We start from the raw sequence: 5,483 nt of genomic DNA, 5'->3' as shown, positions 1-5,483 counted from the left end.
GGTGGGGGCTGGGAGCTGAGGCTCGGGCTTTGGAGGTCAGATCCCAGGGAGAGGACTGCGGTTGGCTGCGTGAACACAGCCTGAAGGGGGCTAGTGTGCCACAGTTAGCTGGGAGGGAGTCAGGGAAAAGGTCTGCAACTGCCTACGAGGCAAGAGACTTTTTCTTGCCTCTTTGTTTTGGGGTGCATGAGGAGAGGGGATTAAGAGCGCCGCTTAAAGGAGCTCCAGAGATGGGCGCGAGCCACGGCTATCAGTGCGGATCCCAGAGATGGGCATGAGGCGATAAGGCTGCTGCTGCCGCCACCAAGAAGCCTGTGTGCGAGCACAGGTCACTATCCACACCTCCCCTCCCGGGAGCCTGTGCAGCCCGCCACTGTCAGGGTCCCGTGATCCAGGGACAACTTCCTCGGGAGAACACACGACGCACCTCCGGCTGTTGCAATGTCAGGCCGGCCTCTGCCGCTGCAGGCTCCCCCCGCATCCGCACCCTTCCCTCCCCGCGGCCTGAGTGAGCCAGAGCCCCCCGAATCAGCTGTTACTTTAACCCCGTGCTGTCTCAGCGAAGAACAGACGCCCTCAGGCGACCTACACACAAAGCTAAACCCCCAGAGCTGTGCTAACAAAGAAGAGACAGGGAAATCTCTCCCGGTAGCCTCTGGAGCAGTGGATTAAATCTCCACATTCAGTGTGATGTATCCTGCATCTGTGGAATACCTGAAGAGACAAGGTATCATCCCAAACTGAGGCGGTGGACTTTAGGAGCAATGATATATTTTTTTTTCCTTTTTCTCTTTTTGTGAGTGTGTATGTGTATGCTTCTGTATGTAATTTTGTCTGTATAGCTTTCCTTTTACCATTTGTCCTAGGGTTCTGTCTGCCCTTTTTTTTTTTTTTTTTAGTATAGCTTTTAGTGCTTCTTATCATTGGTGGATTTGTTTTTTGGTTTGGTTGCTCTCTTCTTTCTCCATTTTTTTAAAAATTACATTTCAAATTTTTTTATTTTTAATAATTACCTTTAATTTTAATAACTTTATTCTCTCTCTCTTTCTCCCTTTTACTATGAGCCATGTGGATGAAAGGATGTTGGGGCTCCCGCTGGGTGTCAGGCCTCTGCCTCTGAGGTGGAAGAGCCGAGTTCCAGACATTCGGCCACCAGAAACCTCCCAGCTCAGATGTTTGTAATATCAAACAGCGAAAGCTCTCCAGGAGATATCCATCTCAACGTTAAGACCCAGCAAGCTACAGTGCTGGACACCCTATGTCAAACAACTAGCAAGACAGGAACACAACCGCACCCACTAGCAGAAAGGCTGCCTAAAATCATAATAAGGTCATAGACAACCAAAAACGCACCACCAGATGCAGCCCTGCCCACCAGAAAGACAAGATCCAGCCTCATCCACCAGAACACAGGCACTAGTCCCCACCAACAGGAAGCTTACAAAACCCACTAAACCAACCTTAGCCACTGGGGGCAGACACCAAAAACAACAGGAACTACGAACCTGCAGCCTGCGAAAAGGAGACCCCAAACAGAGTAGGTTAAGCAAAATGAGAAGACACAAAAACACACACCAGATGAAGGAGCAAGGTAAAAACCCACCAGACCACACAAATGAAGAGGAAATAGGCAGTCTACCTGAAAAAGAATTCAGAGTAATGATAGTAAAGATGATCCAAAATCTTGAAAATAGAATGGAGAAAATACAAGAAATGTTTAACAAGGACCTAGAAGAACTAACAAACAATGATGAACAAGACAACAAATGAAATTAAAAATTCTCTAGAAGGAATCAATAGCAGAATAACTTAGGCTGAAGAACGGATAAGTGACTTGGAAGATAAAAGAGTGGAAATAACTACAGCAGAGCAGAATAAAGAAAGAATGAAAAGAATTGAGAACAGTCTCAGAGACCTGTGGGACAACATTAAACACACCAACATTCAAATTATAGGGGTCCCAGAAGAAGAAGAGAAAAAGAAAGGGACTGAGAAAATATTTGAAGAGATTATAGTTGAAATTTTCCCTAATATGGGAAAGGAAATAGTTAATCAAGTCCAGGAAGCACAGAGAGTCCCATACAGGATAAATCCAAGGGGAAACACGCCAAGATGTATATTTATCAAACTATCAAAAACTAAATGCAAATAAAAAATATTAAAAGCAGCAAGGGAAAAACAACAAATAATATACAAGGGATTCCCCAAAAGGTTAACAGCTGATCGTTCAGCAGAAACTCTGCAGGCCAGAAGGGAGTGGTAGAACATAGTTACAGTGATGAAAGGGCAAAACCTACAACAAAGATTACTCTACCCAGCAAGGATCTCATTCAGATTTGATGGAGAAATTAAACCTTTACAGCCAAGCAACAGGTAAGAGAACTCAGCACCACCAAACCAGCTTTAAAACAAATGCTAAAGGACCTTCTCCAGGCAGGAAACACAAGAGAAGGAAAAGACCTACTATAACAAACCCCAAACAATTAAGTAAATGGTAATAGGAACATACATATTGATAATTACCTTAAATGGAAATGGATTAAATGCTCCAACCAAAAGACATAGACTGGATGAATGAATACAAAGACAAGACCGGTACATATGCTGTCTACAAGAGACCCACTTCAGACCTAGGGACACTTACAAACTGAAAGTACGGGAATGGAAAAAGATATTCCATGCAAATGGAAATCAAAAGAAAGCTGGAGTAGCAATACCATATTAGACAAAATAGACTTTAAAACAAAGACTATTAAAAGAGACAAAGAAGGGCACTATATAATGATCAAGGGATCAATCCAAGAAGAAGATTTCACAATTATATATATTTATGCACCCAACATAGGAGCACCTCAATACATAAGGCAAATACTAACAGCAATAAAAGGGGAAATCGACAGTAACACATTCATAGCAAGGGACTTTAACACCCCACTTTCACTAATGGACAGATCATTCAAAATGAAAATAAATAAGGAAACACAAGCTTTAAATGATACATTTAACAAGATGGACCTAACTGATATTTATAGAACATTCCATCCAAAAATAACAGAATACACTTTCTTCTCAAGTGCTCATGGAACATTCTCCAGGATAGATCATATCTTGGGTCACAAATCAAGCCTTGGTAAAGTTAACAAAATTGAAATTGTATCAAGTATCTTTTCCGACCACAATGCTATGAGATTAGATATCAATTGCAGGAAAAAAATCTGTAAAAAATACAAACACATGGAGGCTAAACAATACACTACATAATAACCAAGAGATCACTTAAGAAATCGAAGAGGAAGTCAAAAAAACCTTAGAAACAAATGAAAACGGAAACACAATGACCCCAAACCTATGGGATACAGCAATCACTAATGATGAAAAATCTGAAAGAGAAATTAAAGAAACACACCCATTTACCACTACAACAAAAAGAATTAAATACCTAGGAATAAACCTGCCTAAGGAGACAAAAGACCTGAATGCAGAAAAGTATAAGACACTGATGAAAGAAACTAAAGATGATACAAACAGATGGAGAGATATACTACGTCTTTGAGAAAGAAAAACAGAGCTGGAGAAATCAGGCTCCCGGACTTCAGACTATAGTACAAAGCTGCAGTAGCTTTGTACAAAGTACAGTGACTGTCATACAGAGTGAAGTCAGTTAGAAAGGGAAAAACAAATATCGTATATTAACGCATATATGTGGAACCTAGAAAAATGGTACAGATGAACCGCTTTGCAGGGCAGAAATTGAGACATAGATGTAGAGAACAAATGTATGGACACCAAGCGGGGAAAGTAGTGGGGTGGTGGTGGTGGTGTGATGAATTGGGCGATTGGGATTGACATGTATACGCTGATGTGTATAAAACTGATGACTAATAAGAACCTGCTGTATAAAAAAATAAGATAAAATTAAAAATTTTTTTTTTTTTAATTTATGTGCTTTGCCCACTGCTGGGTACATGGCGGATCAATTTCTTTTCTCACCTTCCCACACATACCAGCATTTCAGCTTTGACGGTGACCTTACCCAGCCCTGGACACTGTGCTCCACAGTGCTGTTCTCTGTACTCCCACAGGCCTTTGATCATAGTTCACGTACCACTTACCCTATTTTGTATGTATCCTATTTATTATAAGCAATTTAGATGTAATTATTTTGAGTAATTAGTCTTTTCTTTTCTTTTTAGATTAAAAACACGTCAAGGACAGAGGTTTGATCTTGTTCATCTTCTTATCTCTCACTGCATATAGTATTATGTACTGAACATAATAGGAACTCTATAAACGTGTACTACGTTGAATTGTATAATTCTACATGTTTTATGCAAGTTTTAAAACAAAAAAACGTTTTGCTTTAAGGATTAAAAGACTTAGAAGGAGAACAGAGAATTACCATACTGCAAATACAGTATAGCCCCCTAGCACCCAACACGGGTCTTGAAATATACAGTCAGTGTTCCCTAAATTGTGTCGATTAAATTGTGTGTCACAGACTGAACACCTAGTATGGTGAATACAGTGTTCAAAAATAAGTGTTTTTAGTCAAAAAAGACTTGGACAAAAGAGATGTCAGTAATATCTACTTAAACCCATCATTACTACTGGAAAAAAATGCCCAAAGAAGATCAGTTCTAATAGTATTAAACAGCAAAATTACTCTGCTTTGAAACATGAGTTTTAGTTTTAATAGGTTTGTAGTCTTTGTTTCCAAAGAAACTGAAACCTGAGAAATTGAGCTTAAATTGTATGCACAAATGTATATTAGGATGCTTTAGCTGAACTGTATTCAATGAAAATAATTATGTTTCCCATTTTATTTGTGGTAAATAATATGAAGGGCTAATGTTTGAACAGATTAAAAATTAAATACATAATAATTTTTAACTATCTTGAAAGTAAAAAAACAAACTTTTATAATAGAGAGTACGAAAGTTATTACTGAGGTAACTTTTAACAGTCGTTGTTGTTAATTCTTTAAAAATATATGTCAAAATGGTTAAGATCATGACCTGCTGTCAGAGAGACACCCGGCTTACATCTATAGCTTTAGAACTTGACCAAATTACTTAACCTCCATATTTCCATTTGCTCACCTGTAATATGAAGATAACAGGAGCATCTATTTGAAGGGTTGCTGTAAAAATGAAATGATTAAATGATACTGATTGTAAAGCACTGTGCCTGGCACCAAAGTGAGGCCTTGATAAATGGTAGCCAAAATCATCATCATTATTACAGAAGTTAACCTAGTTGTAATTATTTAGAACTTGGTTATATATTTTATATACATAAAATATGTGATATCGGCGAGATATGTAAATAAATCGCAGCTACCTTCTGGCAATATATTTTACGAAGCAGTCTTCTTCCAAAGGAGATCCCAAGGCGGCTAGAGCCACTCCAGCCAAGTGGCAGTCCTCACCCCTCGGGCGCGCGGGTGGCTCTGTCGCGGGCCGGCTCCCCAGGCTGTGCGGCGG

The sequence above is a fragment of the Neophocaena asiaeorientalis genome, unplaced genomic scaffold (genome assembly GCF_003031525.2).
Source record: "Neophocaena asiaeorientalis asiaeorientalis breed wild unplaced genomic scaffold, Neophocaena_asiaeorientalis_V1.1 scaffold246, whole genome shotgun sequence".
NCBI lineage: Eukaryota > Metazoa > Chordata > Mammalia > Artiodactyla > Phocoenidae > Neophocaena > Neophocaena asiaeorientalis.
This window is presented reverse-complemented; position numbering follows the sequence as displayed.